The 15,702-nt window shown below is 43.6% G+C and overlaps 1 protein-coding gene across 3 annotated transcripts in view; it reads right to left on the bottom strand.

Annotated features, from left to right (window-relative positions):
- brinp1 (bone morphogenetic protein/retinoic acid inducible neural-specific 1) overlaps positions 1 to 15,702 on the bottom strand; it is a 262,147-nt gene that overhangs the window by 15,247 nt on the left and 231,198 nt on the right. The gene's annotated exons all lie outside the window — the stretch shown is intronic.

Raw genomic sequence — 15,702 nt, 5'->3', positions numbered from 1 at the left:
GATTGAAAATCCCATTTTACCACATTAAAGGAGAATTCCGCACTAGGCGTTTTTTATTGAATTCTGTTGATAATGTGTAGGCCTATATTAACAAAAATCACACCCGTGTGAAGTGAGGGGCGCTCTTATCATCGTACATCATCATGAATCATCATCTCATACTGGCCAATCGGAATGCCTGTTGCCACACATTTACGTCATATTTGACATTTGACCAAATTTCGCTTTCATTGTCGATTCCAAATATGAGACGTGTGGGGACAAGATTACGTACATTTTCCCTTCATTGTCAATGGCATTGTGCGAAATTCTCTCCTTTAAAAGCCTGGCATCTTATTGGGCATGTCACTATAGGCAAACATGTTTCACGATTTGATTTGTTCTAGCTTATAAAACAGGGTTAGTTCATCTTAATTATCTACTTTATATCAACTATAAATCAGACCCAGAATTATAGTTTCTTTTTGAATAAGACAGTACTTGAGCATACTTTTATGTTCACAATGGCGTGATGCATGCTAACAGTTAAGGGAATATAATAAGGTTTTTCCTCACGCATATAACCCATGGGGACAAAAACAATTACTGGGATGAGAAAAGTGGTGTTGTATGGTTGATTCCCTTTGCTAGATTGTTATGACAGATCTTTCATGCGTGTTATAATGGTGTGTGCTTAAAAGTTTGTCTGGGGTTGACTTTGAGCTGTCTTCCTGCAGAGGACCATCTCATAATGTGACAAAATGCAACAGTGATTGATGCCTGCTGTCTTCCTGTGTCTTGGCTTATTGAAGACTATACGGTCATGTGTTCCCTTGTGGCAGTGTGTGTGTGTGTGTGTGTGTGTGTGTGTGTGTGTGTGTGTGTGTGTGTGTGTGTGTGTGTGTGTGTGTGTGTGTGTGTGTGTGTGTGTGTGTGTGTGTGTGTGTGCGCGTGTGTGTGTGCGCGCGCCTACCTGCCTGTCTGTCCCGCAAAATTACTTCTGTATCACTAGGCAATCACTAAACACGCACTACAGGTAAAAGCCACACTAGTGTTGCAATCTAGATTGCAGTTCAACCATTGCACTTACAAATGACAAGGTATTTAATACTTTTCAGATTTCTAGTCCATCCATATCTCACCCACAGGATCTCATAGAATTGAAGCCCTGACAGCTAAGTGCAAAGCCCTTTTCTCCACAGTCCTGGACAGAAAAAATAAATCCCTGGCACTACAAGCTATATTGGATTGGAAAAGAACTTAATAGATTTAGCCTTCTATTCTGAAACAGCATTGTGTGTGTGTGTGTGTGTGTGTGTGTGTGTGTGTGTGTGTGTGTGTGTGTGTGTGTGTGTGTGTGTGTGTGTGTGTGTGTGTGTGTGTGTGTGTATCCAGAACAGTAATGAAAACATGATTGTATTATTGTGTACCTCACATGCATTGGCAATGGCACTCAAATATATGAAAATAGGCAGACATTTCAGTTAAATTATCATAATATTGTTGAAATGAAGGAAGTAATCCTTAATTTTAGCACAGCGAATAGGGTCCAGTATTTCTGTGATGCTCAACAGTGTGATAAGTGCACCCCTAGGGGTTGGTGTAGGCACTACATGTATGGGGTATGTGAAAGAAAGTGCATAGAAAATGGAAGAATATATTTTCCCATTACGTTTAATGATAAAGCAATTCAAACATTTTGTGAATCTGCTGATCAACTTGACTAGCACAAATGCTATTGAATAGAACGCTAAAATGATTTACTCAAAAGTGGATATTGAAATAAATTAATCTGCTCAGGTGGCAATAAATGCAACTCTTTTACTCTTTTAAAGGGTGGGATATTATTAAATCATACAGGCTGACTATGGGGTTCTCCAGCAGCTTTGTAAGCAAAATACTTTGTAAGCAAAATAGGGAAACACCAGAAAATCAGGGGTAATGAACCAAATAGGGAAAGAAATAAAAAATAAATTGAGAACCCCTGCTTGATACCACTCTATATGTTGTCAAATGACAAATAGCGGTCATCAATCTACAGTACACGCATCACATAGGGAGCTTGTGCATCTACTATTTATTGTATCTATATTTATTTTTTGTGCCTAAAATGGGGGAAATGAAAACAGAAAACTGGTTGGGCGATTAAAAAAACAAAAAATGGCAGCAGTTCATCGTCCAGATGAAGAGAATAACCCAACATTTTGGGTAGCCTATCTATAATTCCGCCAGAAAGATCAGACAGCTCACTCACTAAATAACACGATGACCAGTACGTGTATTGAATCTCAGTGTTGCCACGGTGTGGGTTGTTACTACAGCGCAGAGAATGTATCACTGTGTTTTTTTTTTCGCCGCTTCATTGCACTTTAATTATGTTGCTATGCTGACTTTTCTACTGCTTAAGTGTGTAACCTTGCCTTGTATCCCCCTTCCTATAGATATCAGTCTTCTCTTGTCCTGTCCACCTCATCGGAACTATACTGCCCATCAGCGATAGAGTGGACTGAGGCAAGGGGGAGGGAGTAGAAGGGATGGATGGCTCATATCTGACCACAAAAGAGTTAGGTTGCGTGTGTGGGGCTTTTTCTCCATCAGGCCTGTCTGCGGCCCCCGGAGCCAATATTCATTTAGCTTGATGTATTCCTGGGCCTGAAACTTTAATGTGATTTGTGGGAGAATCCAGATGGCGAGTTCACGGATCGACGCCGCTCACTGACAGTGCCGGTGCCAGCGGCCCGGTGCACAATAACACCGAGTGCCTCCTCGCCACCCCCCCCGCCTCTCAGCAGACCCCCCCCCCCCCCCCTCCCACGCACACACTCACGCACACACACACACACTTTACTGATATTACAGGGCTCGTGCCAGGAGACTGCAGGAGGAGCCATTGGATACAGTGACTGACACACTGCTCAGCACTATCAGTCTCTCTCTCTCTCTCTCTCTCTCTCTCTCTCTCTCTTGATTTCATTCTCTCCCTGCCTTCTCTATCTGCATGTCTCTGCCTCTCTGTGTGCGTGCATGGCTCCCTGATTCTCTCTCTCTCTCTCTCTCTCTCTCTCTCTCTCTCTCTCTCTCTCTCTCTGTCTGTCTCACTTCACCACCCTCAGTCCTGTTCTCGTTCCCTCACTCATCCTCATGGTCCCTCATTCATGCCACTCATCCTTTTTTGCTCTCATTCCCATCTTCAATCACAGTTTTTATCCCTGTTCCTTCATGTCTCCTATTCACCCCAATTACCTGCGGTGTATCCTTACTCAAACATTTCATTGCTGTCGCGGTGGAAACCTTGCATGTCCAGAACTATTGGTATTCAGGAAATGGACAAAAAGGGCCTGTGTTCCAATTGACCCAATGCAGTTATTTTTAGGGTTAATTGGTTAAATATGAATCAAGCTCACATGTTGCATTGAGACTCATTGTGAGCTTATAGATCGACTATATTCGCTGCTTTTGGGTGACATTGTCATAATATTATGACAAAGTATGAAATAAGCCATGTTTATAAAAAAAAAAATATATATAGAGATACAAGGTTTCTGCCCGACAGCGACAATTTGAAGCCGTAATCAAATATTTGACATTTTATATCATTCCACTCGACTCTGTAACAAGATGAAGTAAAAAAACGCATCCAGACTATCAACAAAATGTTGGTGCATTGATAAAAAGCACTGATGTGTGTGAGAGAGAGCTGGAGTCCTCAGGCTAAAAAATGCACTGACAAATTCCGTTTCTGGCTTGGAGCGTTTCAATTTGGTCAAATGGAGAATGATTGGGCCATATGGCTGTGAATGAAACAGCGATATTTTTTCCAGTGGAGAAACATTCGATGTTGGAGCATGCAGCAACCTAGCACACTGGGGAGTTACAGTAAACTGAGTATCCCTAAAGAGCCGCTGATGAAATGGAAGGTGAATATTGCAGTTCCTACGCAGCCATTTGATAACCTCCAACTTCATGCTCTGCCAGTGCACATAATTCCCTGCAACCCATCTGCCTGGCTTGCTCTAAATAAATAGCACCTCAAAATGGCAGTTAACCCATTCTGACCTGAGATCAGATTCTAAAAATGTCTTCTACATCCTGACAGTTTTCTGAAAAAGCTATGTTTCTATGTCAGTCGTTCTTCGATTTTTCAAAAATAGCAGACCTACAAGCTCGTAGTGCGCCACCGAGTGGCGCGCTATGAGCTTGTAGGTCTGCTATTTTTCAATAGCTAAAGCATAACATAATGCTAACACCAAAAGGGGTTCCCGCCCAAAATGGGTTAATCTGATTGCATACATCAGAGGCCGAGATATTTCCTGCACGTCCACTGCATATAGGCCCTCACACACTTCCATGAATGCTAAAAATGTTGGCCCTGCATCTGTGACTTTGTCGTTTCGCTTCGATTCTTTTCCTGAGAGCGTTCTATTTTTACAGTGTGATAGATGGGGAGTGGAGGCCGCAACCGAGGCTTGTAACTGCCTTGGCAAGCAGTCGCCCACTCATTGTGATGTCACACTCCGCCTCATAAGCTACAGTTTCATTAAAGATTAATTGACCATTGTGGTGGTCGCAAATTCACAAAATAATCATTACTTAATCCACTGGTGCAGTAAAGTGCATTACTTCAATGGGGGCATTAAATTACCATCAGAGGTTACTGTTGCAGCCAGGATAAAACACCACAGACCTCTAAAAATGTAAATCTGCCTGTTTCTCCTCATTGCAAGAGTCCATATCCCTTGTTATCAAAGGGGCACATGGTGTTAAGACTTGAAGTGTTGCCTCAGTTCACATGAGGGCACATCGTGCAGAATGGACGCTATAGTAAAAGTGCAGCTAATGTAGCTAGTCATTCCCTTTCCATCTCTTCTGGTCCGTGAGGGTGTGTGTTCAAGCCAAAAGCTCTGTCAGAGAAATAACACATTGCACCATATAGCCTTCCTCAGCTCTTAAAATGTGACAGATCTTTTTAATATATAGTTCTGGGTGTGCCTTACTTAGCATTTAAATGGCTCGAGCATTCCTACGTCTGTTCTGAGTAGATTATCCTCAGTGTTGTCAGCGTGGCACAAGCCAGCAGCCTCCCTGCGCCGTGAAACAGGACTGCCAAGCTTAGATTATTATTATTTGATCTACGTAAGTAGTAATGAACAGGTATAACTGTACGGCACACTGACTTAATATAGCTATTATTCCCAAATACCCCAAATTAAATCACTGATTCCATTTCGCAAGGGAAGCACAAAATGGAACTCTTTCTCCACTTGTGTGTTGAGCACCCAGTTGGAGCTCATTGGACTTTTATGAATGCGGAAACATGCTTATGCATGCACATACTCGCAACAGAAAAACAATAGTGTCAAATCCCATTTCCTGGAACACACCTACATACTGACTGCATTATACTGTACGTGTATGTAATGTACCCTTCTTATCAATCTGTACCTGGGTGACTCTGGTATAGGAGGAACTTGGTGATGAGATTGTGTACAATATCACCGTACAGGCGGTGAGGTTGGAAATAACCCACACTGCATAGCAAAAATAACAAGAAGCAAGGCGGTAATCACTATAAAAGCAGAAAATTACATATATATATAAATTGCCCTGGCATTCATGGCTTGCTGCGCCTGCCTCCTGAAAAAGGGTATGGCTGAAATTGCATGTTGCAGCAATTGGTGGATTGGGGTAGGCAGGCAGTATGGAGAGCTAGATGAGCTGTCCGTGGTGCTGCGCTAGATGAGCTGTCCGTGGTGCTGAGCTATTGCCAATTGTGCTGAACACTGGACACAGACACACAGGGTGAGTCAGGGCAATACTGAAGCACTGATTACTTTTTTCTCTGCGTCTCTTTCCTGTGCCAGCACAAAGATCACCACAGGGACAATGGCATTATCGATTAATCAGCGATAAAGCTTTGCCAATATTTCATTTTAAGTATTTCTAATTGCTATTATAGTATTGGCAGTATACAATGAGTATACAGATGTCAGGGGTTCCCAAGAGAGAGAGAGAGAGAGAGAGAGAGAGAGAAAGAGAAAAAAAACATGATTTTGTTTTCTTTTTAATTTTCCTCTCCTTTCCAATTGCCCCCCCCCTGGTGTCCCCTGCCACTTCCCCTGGGAGGCTACGACCCCCACATTGAAAACCTGTCGTGTAAGAATAGCGCTTCATAGTGCAATTGGAGACATGCATGTTGTTGGCTGTTTGTGTGGTTCAGTCGCAATGCTCAAGCTGTTCAGCTACGTGGCATATTGCTGTTGGGAGGCGCTCTGCCATGTGTCCCTGCACAGCAGTAGTACCAGGGCATTGGCTGGTGAGATGTTCCGTTTCTATTCACACGCACGCATGCAAGCACACACGCACGTACGCACGCATGCACGCAAACACACAAACACCACACACACACACCTGGCTCTGGCAAAATATCACATGTTTCACAAGTAGCAGATAGGGTGACGAGAGGTGTGATGACAGGCTTTGATATTTCCATTTCTGCTACAAACAGATACCAATGCCCTGAAAGTGTCAAGATTCTGAATTTCCACATTTCATGAATAACCGAAAAAGTGAGCTGTTTTATAGCATCAGAATAACATTCAACTCATTCAGTTTCCCTCTTGTATTTTTTTTTTTTTTTAATGTTTTTTTGTGGCTTTCGCCTTTATTTATTTTATTTTTGTATAGAGGGACATAGACAGTAGGCTGACAGGAAATGGGGAGAGAGATGGGGGGGGGGGGGTGACATGCAGTAAAGGCTATCGGGATCGGGAGTCGAACCCGTGGCACACTGCCAGACTGGATTACCAGCCAAGGTGCCTGGACCACTGAGCCACTGCCCAGGCCATCCCTCTTGTATTTGATGCTGTACAGCAGTTATGCACTTTACAAAACAACAACAACAAATAATCTGTTGAGAAATAAAGTAATGTTGCAGGCATTTAAGAGCAGGTTTGAAGCAACCTGCTGAGAAAAAAGAAATATCCATAAATATCCAAGCTTTTAAGAGGCACTTAAAACACTTCTGATGCCTAGGACGTCCACACGTCCACAAACGCGGGGTGCCTGGGACTTGTGGGGACATCTTAACCCATTTTGGACGGGAACCCCTTTTGGTGTTAGCATTATGTTATGCTTTAGCTATTGAAAAATAGCAGATCTACAAGCTCATAGCGCGCCACCGAGTGGCGCGCTATGAGCTTGTAGGTCTGCTATTTTAGAAAAATCGAAGAACGACTGACATAGAAACATAGCTTTTTCAGAAAACTGTCAGGATGTAGAAGACATTTTTAGAATCTGATCTCAGGTCAAAATGGGTTCGATATAAATTGCTGAAATCCATTTTTTGGAAACGGCTGTTGCTAGCCTTGCTCAGCCCCTCCCGACCTGTTTCGCGTGTGCGCGCACCCATTACTTCCTTGTTTATGTCCTGACAAAACCCCTTATTGTCTCCACCAGGCCGAAGGCATGGCGAGAGAGTATGTTTTGCACTCGGCCCGTGTGTGTGTGTGTCCGTCCGTGTGTGTGTCCGTCCGTCCGTCTGTGTACAGCTAATCTCCGGCACCGTTAACCCTGTCGATGCCAAATATTGCACACACACTCCCTAGATGCCAACGATGAACCTCTGCCCCACATTTTCCAGAATGGCCTGTTATAGTGCCACCAGGCAACACTTTTGAAAAACACATTTTTTTATATCACTCCTCCAGATTCTGTCCAAAAATCCAGCAAATTGTTACACACTATCTCTATAGTCATGTGTTCAAGACGGATCTGTCCGATATTTCATAGTCCATCCTAATTGGCTAACATTGGCTTTCAAAGTTTGCAGGATTGGCCCGTTTTGAACAAAAAGCCATCATGAACGCAGCGTGCAATTTACGTGAAATCTTTCACAGACTTTCCTACTAGGCTGAGGAATATATCCCACCCTTTTCACATACACACACGTTATAGCGCCACCAACAGGTGGATTTTTGCAAAACCCATTTTTGGAACAAAATGACTCATGAATCATCCAATTGCCATCCAAGGCGTGAGAAGAAATGGCACCCTTTTCACATTGGCCTATAGAGCGTCAAAGTCCCGCCCCCTTTCATGACGACACCAGGCCCAGGAAATAATTCCCAATGCATTTTCCCCATAGACATTTTTTTCTTCTTTCTAATTATTTGTTTCGGCCCAAAACATTGTTTATTGTCATGATTTGTCACGACAAGAGTTGGCTTTGTCCGCGGCATAAACGTCTTTAAATAAATACTTTTTGAAAAGTCTATGAGGAAAATGAACAGGGAATTCTTTTCCGGGTCGGGGCGGGACTGCGACACTCTATAGAAGGTATGCGCGTGACATCATCATCATACCCGGAAGTTATGCATGAACGCCTACTGAGTGGCAAAAAACTACTTTCTGGCAGCCCATACAACAACAGAAAAGTCCTATCTGATTGCATTAAGTGACTTTAAACAACCTTACATTCACTTTGTCACTCACTTTGCCACTCGATCTGCCATTCACTTTATGCATGCGCATACCCTTTATTATAGCGCCACCAGGAGGCCACAACCTGACCTGCCCTGGTGGAGACCTGTGCCCCGAGGGGCACTTTATCTAGTTTTCTCTGAATCTATGCTGCTATCCTATGGGTGACACTGTGACAGAGTGCTTGTAAAAAGGTAGTTCCTTCCAAGCTAATATTCTCATTAGTCTAAACAGAAGGAATGGTAAATAAAAAAAAATATTTAAAAAAAAGTCAAAGATGAAGAAAACAAGGAGAAGCTTCCAATTAATTGCATCTCTTCCAGAAGAGGACGAGGGGGCATCTTTGGCTGTGTGTGGAAAACTGTGCTTGAAGAGACAGCCTCCTGAAGCTGCTGAAAGGAGGCGGATGAAAAAGTAGATTTATGGTTCTGCTGGCCCAAGTGGAAACTCACTCTTGATTGACCACTTCCAATTGAAAGCTGACCTCTGGGTCAACAGCGAGAGATTTAATCAGGTACCGGGGGCTCAGGATGCTATGGAGAGGTGAAGAAATGTGCTCAGCCATCCATCTTGACAATTTTTTTTTAGTATTGTCGGTTATGGGCCTCTGGAAGTATGCTTTCATGAGTGAAAAGGTTGCCATTGTCTAATGCATGGACAAAAGGCAGTGCAATTTCTACAGTATGTCATCCGCCAGCGAGACGGCAGCAGCCTGTCCCAGTGAGATGGCAGCAGCCTGTCCCAGTGAGACGGCAGCAGCCTGTCCCAGTGAGATGGCAGCAGCCTGTCCTCCGCCAGTGAGACGGCAGCAGCCTGTCCCAGTGAGATGGCAGCAGCCTGTCCTCCGCCAGTGAGACGGCAGCAGCCTGTCCCAGTGAGACGGCAGCAGCCTGTCCCAGTGAGATGGCAGCAGCCTGTCCCAGTGAGATGGCAGCAGCCTGTCCCAGTGAGACGGCAGCAGCCTGTCCTCCGCCAGTGAGATGGCAGCAGCCTGTCCCAGTGAGATGGCAGCAGCCTGTCCCAGTGAGACGGCAGCAGCCTGTCCCAGTGAGATGGCAGCAGCCTGTCCCAGTGAGATGGCAGCAGCCTGTCCCAGTGAGATGGCAGCAGCCTGTCCCAGTGAGATGGCAGCAGCCTGTCCCAGTGAGATGGCAGCAGCCTGTCCCAGTGAGATGGCAGCAGCCTGTCCCAGTGAGATGGCAGCAGCCTGTCCCAGTGAGATGGCAGGAGCCTGTCCCAGTGAGACGGCAGCAGCCTGTCCCAGTGAGATGGCAGCAGCCTGTCCCAGTGAGATGGCAGCAGCCTGTCCCAGTGAGATGGCAGCAGCCTGTCCTCCGCCAGTGAGACGGCAGCAGCCTGTCCCAGTGAGACGGCAGCAGCCTGTCCCAGTGAGATGGCAGCAGCCTGTCCCAGTGAGATGGCAGCAGCCTGTCCCAGTGAGATGGCAGCAGCCTGTCCCAGTGAGATGGCAGCAGCCTGTCCCAGTGAGATGGCAGGAGCCTGTCCCAGTGAGACGGCAGCAGCCTGTCCCAGTGAGATGGCAGCAGCCTGTCCCAGTGAGATGGCAGCAGCCTGTCCCAGTGAGATGGCAGCAGCCTGTCCTCCGCCAGTGAGACGGCAGCAGCCTGTCCCAGTGATATTTGGTTGAATGGTACAACACAGTAAAACCAGGTGGCAGCGGTGGCCGAACGGATTGCGGAGCGGTCTTGATACCGGAAGGTCGCCAGTTCGAATCAGCGGTCCGACACGTTAAAATTACCACCGCTGAAGTGCCCTTGAGCAAGGCATTGAACCACTACCATGAAATGTTCTATGAGCAGGGCCTGGCTGGAAACAAGTTATTGAGCTTAGCCCAGATACCCTGGGTAAATATAGTAACTTTGCTTTTGCTTTGCTTTGTTCATTTAGATCTGAGAGCGTTATAAATGGCTGATGATTTTACTGTGTATCAGCTGTAATACTTAGTATTTTGTGTGTTTGTGTGGTGGTGTGTTGGGGTAAAAAAATGCGACAAGGATATTAGGTCAGCCATTGGATTTCTGTGTACAGAGGAAATTAAATTGACAGAGCAAGAGAGATAAATACATCGCGAGTGTTTGTAATTGTGCTCATCATCATTTGCTCTTCATGTTTTTCATTAAAGTTTTTCCTAAGGAAAATTATGTAACCAAGGACATGCATGTTTACTGATAGACTTTGGTCAACAAATCCATTTCTCAACATGTCTGTCATCAAAAGCAACTTAATTGATTTGAATGTCTGTTTGTTTTCCCTATAATGTTTACAGCATTTTCAGCTGAAAAGAGGGACAGGCATCGAGCAACAGAGCAATGAGTATCTAATTCATCACTCTCCGCACGACTTGCCTACAGGGCCAGTTTAATTTATTTTCACTTCACCACTTTGAAAACTGTTGGCTCAGGCTATTCTAACATATTCATAAATCTTCCCAGATAGGCTCATGGAGAGCTCCAGGAAGGTGGAGAGAGAGAGGAGAGAGAAAGGATGAGGTGGGGGTAGGGGAGAAGAAAAAAAAGCAAATTACTTTGCTTTTGTTTTCGAGCTAATTTATGACAGCCATATTGGAGGTGATTGGGTCCATGCAGTATAATGGTTTGTCGAGTTGTGCAGGCAAGGCCTAGTCTAGCTCTGTCCTTCCTTTTATCCCTGGTCGGGTGCTCTTAAAATGCAGCCTCCCTTGCTCTCTCCCTTGGTGATATCAGATCTAACAGAATTGGACAGGTGAAATGTGTGTTGTGTCACCCATCTGAAGAAGGAAAAACAAAATCAATATCAAGTCAGTGGATGGTAGCAAGTAAAGATGCATCATACGAGTGTTGAATGGAGAGCATTGTTTCTCCGGCTCCTGTAAGCAGATGAGAGCTTTCACATGACTAGATGATGAAAGACCTGGCTATTTAACACTCACTCGTTAATTCCCTCCTTCATTTAATTCTCACTCTCCTCAATAGGCTGGTTTTATTTATAGGTCCCAGTGGAGACACAAAGTGAGCATCAGGCCAAACCAATATCCTTGGGTTTCTAAGCTTCGGCTTGGAGAGAAGACAAATAGATAAATAAACAACAAATTAATGGGGGAGAAAAGAAAGTCGCTTAAATACCAATTAAGGGAAAATCTTTCCTAAAAGCAGTTAGTCAATTGGACTTATTGTTGTTCAACTGTATTTTGGTCAGCCTTAGGAAAATGTAGTTTTGATACAGACGTACAGTACAGTACAGTACAGTACAGTACAGTACAGTACAGTACAGACAGACAGACAGACAGACAGACAGACAGACAGACAGACAGACAGACAGACAGACAGACCCCATGGATAAATGCAGGTGTTATAGGGTGCCAGGTGTTATGTCACAGTATGTTCCTATTCCCAACCCATTGTATATTATTCCGGTAAGCTTGTACTAAAAATCTGTATTTTTTTTTTTTTTTGGCTGGACCGCAACAGTGTGGCCAGCCAGCCCTATGGACGTGATGTGACTGGCTGAATGTGTCACTGACTGATGGATGTACACCATTGGTCGGCCAACAGAGCAGAGCGTTGGAATTTGTATAATTTGCTACTTGCAATGTATGCTATTAAATTAGGCTGGTGCATTAGACTAAGTGATTTCTGGTAAATGCTAGTTTGAATTTACTGATATATTAATACTGATATATTAATGGCAGATAGAGATATTTAGGTTATTTTGACCAAGATCACTAAGATGAAGACCACATATGACCGTAGGACAATAGCCAGTAGCTACTAGCTTCTGACAACACATCGTTGTAACCCCTAGGACTTAGTTGTCAATAATGAGCTGGACATTGGCAATAAGGGCCTTTCTCGGCCCCACCCCTCTCCCACTGTTTATATTGTGTTTAGTTTCCAAGATGGCCGCAGCACCAGGAGGGGGTGGGGCAGAGGTGCGTGGGCGGGGTCGACATATGCCCTTACTGAGCTGCATTCAAGACACTTGCCTTGTGTCTGACACCTGACTTGTGTCTGAACACAGCTTTGATGGATGTGTTCTGACCCCTCCCCCCATCAAACTAAATGTTTGGTCAAACCATATGGGCTTCCATTGGAAATGCATTGGAGCGGCCATTAAACACAGACACAAGACAGATGTCTTGAATGTGTGAACACAGCCCAGTAAGGGCTGTGTTCAATTGGAGAGGGGTGGGGCCGAGAAAGGTCATTATTGCACCACGATAAATGGTCTTCCGCAGTAACTAAGCTTTTGTAATCTACCTACAGTACACATTTAAAAATCCAATTGTTATGTAATTCTATGTCCTCTGAACATTTCTCTGTAAAATGTTGACATTGCAAAATGCATTCCGTACACGTTTTTAATCCTTACATCAGTACAATAGGATTTAGGTCGAAAATTGCCAACATTTCCCTTTAACAATATCATTTTAAATACCTAGAGAATGCCCAAAGAAGCCAGCCAGAAGATATTGGCTGGTTTACTTAATATTTTACCTATCAATTTTGACTGTGGGAGAGAAGAGAAGTGAGTTTAGGAGTAGCTTTGATAGGTAACTCCCTTCATGTCAGATTTTCCGCAGTATTCCACTCAAGTGAAAGGAAGAAAATGGGATATCTGAGGCCGATTGTTATATTCACACTGTGTTATCTGTGACTCACAGCCACACCAGCTCACAAAAAGCAGACCAGACAGAAAAAGTAAAAAATAAATAAAAAAAATCCCTCGACTGCCTAAAATGTTCAAGGAAGGAATGTACCCATAGTCCCATACTATATATATATATTATTTTTTTGTACCTCTGCGGCATAGCCGGGGCATCAGACAGCAAATTCAGGTCAGTCAGGGTGGCAGACAGTCATCCAACATATATTTAACAGTGCTTGTGAATCAATAGAAGTACCTCAGCATGCAAACGTACAGCACACTGTCACACAGTGCCTTGCTGCTCAACCAGGACCATGCTGTTCATATTAGTCCGCTACACATGCTGGGCATGTTTTATACTGCATAGGCCTACAGGTATACGTATCGTATCACCACAGTTTGTCCCTGATACTTAACTGTTAAAGATCCCCTCCACTCAAAACCTTGTTATGAATAACTCATCTTGGAAGCATGACTCTCTGACTATAAGCCTACTGTACAGGCTGCTTTTCGTGCATAAATTGTTACAATGGACAACTTTTCTGCATTGTTCTGCGAGAGAGGGAGAACGTCTCCATACTGTACTTCCCTGAATATCTGAGTTGGTGATGTACCCGTAAGAACAGTATTTGTGACAAAGAGTGACCTATTATGGTGGTCTATATGTAAATTACAGTTGAGCAATGTGGTAACTTGAAACTTTTAGCATACACATGCACAGACGGCTGATTAGTTGCCAACATTCACAGCTAGCTTATGTGTCAACTAAAGAAACTTAGCAAACCATGGCAGATTTTAGGATGGTGTGCAGAGCTAGGAACTTCCTTCCACTATACCTAAGGACTGCATACTAAATAGTAATGGTTATAATTCTTAATATTGAATTTATATGCCTATAAGCAGGATAGAGAATATCCTTGTTTGTAGCGCACATTTATGCCATGATAGCTCAGATGATAAAAACAAAACTGTCAAAACTATCAAAAAAAGGTCACGTTTATTTTTATCTATAGCTTTACAATATATGCAAATAATTGGAAATATGCATGTTGCAGCCTGCCATCTCACTATTGTGAATTGTAGCTAAGTTCTGTCTTGGCAATACCCAGAAACGCAAACAATTTATTTACTAATTGATGCTCAGCCGCATAGACCAAAAAAGGGTTCAATCTAAAAACAGAACTTTTCTTTTATGATGTGGCTCGGAAAAGGCCAGCCATATAGAAGAGGTATTGTCTGTATCTCTGTCCCCACAAACGTAGACGATCCATGTCGTGTGAATCATCATATACGACATACAGTGACAGGACGGCTGCTTCAACACCAATCACCACCACACTTTGTAACTCTGCCGCACTACAGTAACACTGAATACATGTAAATATTTTCAAATAAACTTTTAGATATAAGCTATTAATATTTCACTGACTATGTAAAACTACCCTAGATATTATGTATACAATGGTAGCTTTACTTTCCACTGTCATTCGAAGGAGGGTCTGAATCACAACGTCCCATCTTTTATGTGTTGGGGGTGGGGGGCTGGCCCCTTAACCTTTTGAATAGTTGTGCCCCAGACCATACAGTATATATATATATCTGTATTCAGCTTCTACTGTGAGATTATAGTGTGTAGGGGAATCAAGCCACTTAGCCAGATGGCAATCATTAATTTTGCTGCTGTATTGTCTGAAAGCCTTTTCAATTGCACAGGGAAGCCATTATTAGACTGTGGATTGTTCCATACAGGCAGAACAAAGAGCTAGTCACAAGTTTCATCTTAATTTTGTTTCACTAACATCTTGACTTTCAGGTCAAGTATGCACTGCAGATCTGGCAGTTAATTGACTTCATGATTGCGTGTTTGTGGTTGAGTTAAAACAGCAGCTGTATTTTATGGAGAGGGGTGTGTAACCTTTATTAGTGAACATTTTGGAACCTACAGTAGATTTTCAGGCCTCTATGCAGCCTTCACATCTAGTCCTATTTGCACGGATCAGAGCAATGGTCACTGAGTTATTGTCATTTGAAGTGTTAAACACAGCTGTAACACTGCGGTAGTAGTGACTCATTATGTGTGCAATTTAGTTTTTTTGGTGTGAGTATTCTCTGTGTCTGTGCCAAGTTTGGTTCGGATCGGAGCAACGATGCGCCTTGACAACGTGTGGCCCCTGAGGGCCCCTGAGTACGCCGGGTTACTACAATATGACCCTTGGTGTGACTATTCTCATGCCAGACCCCTGAACTGTGTGTCAGGGGTCACCGAGGGGCTACATGAGCGTCAGGGGTCCCGAGGGGCTACATGTGGTCTTGAGGAGCACTACATGTAGCCCTTCAGGACCCCTGACGCTGGTTGTACAATGTGGCCAGCACAATTAATGTCACAAAATATGGTGGAAATGTACTCAATTGTCTTACTTAAGTAAAAGTATCAATACTGCAATGTAGAACTATTCCGTTACAAGTTAAAGTCCAGAATTCAAAATGTACAAAAGGTATTGGTATCAAAATGTACTTAAAGTACCGAAAGTAGAAAGTACTCATTATGGAGAATGTCCCATTTTACCAGTTTTCAACTGCATAAGAATCTGCAGAATCGGC

This window comes from Electrona antarctica (genome assembly GCF_951216825.1).
Source record: "Electrona antarctica genome assembly, chromosome: 16".
NCBI lineage: Eukaryota > Metazoa > Chordata > Actinopteri > Myctophiformes > Myctophidae > Electrona > Electrona antarctica.
The sequence above is the reverse complement of the archived record's forward strand: the minus strand, read 5'-3'. Positions and strand labels throughout refer to the sequence as shown.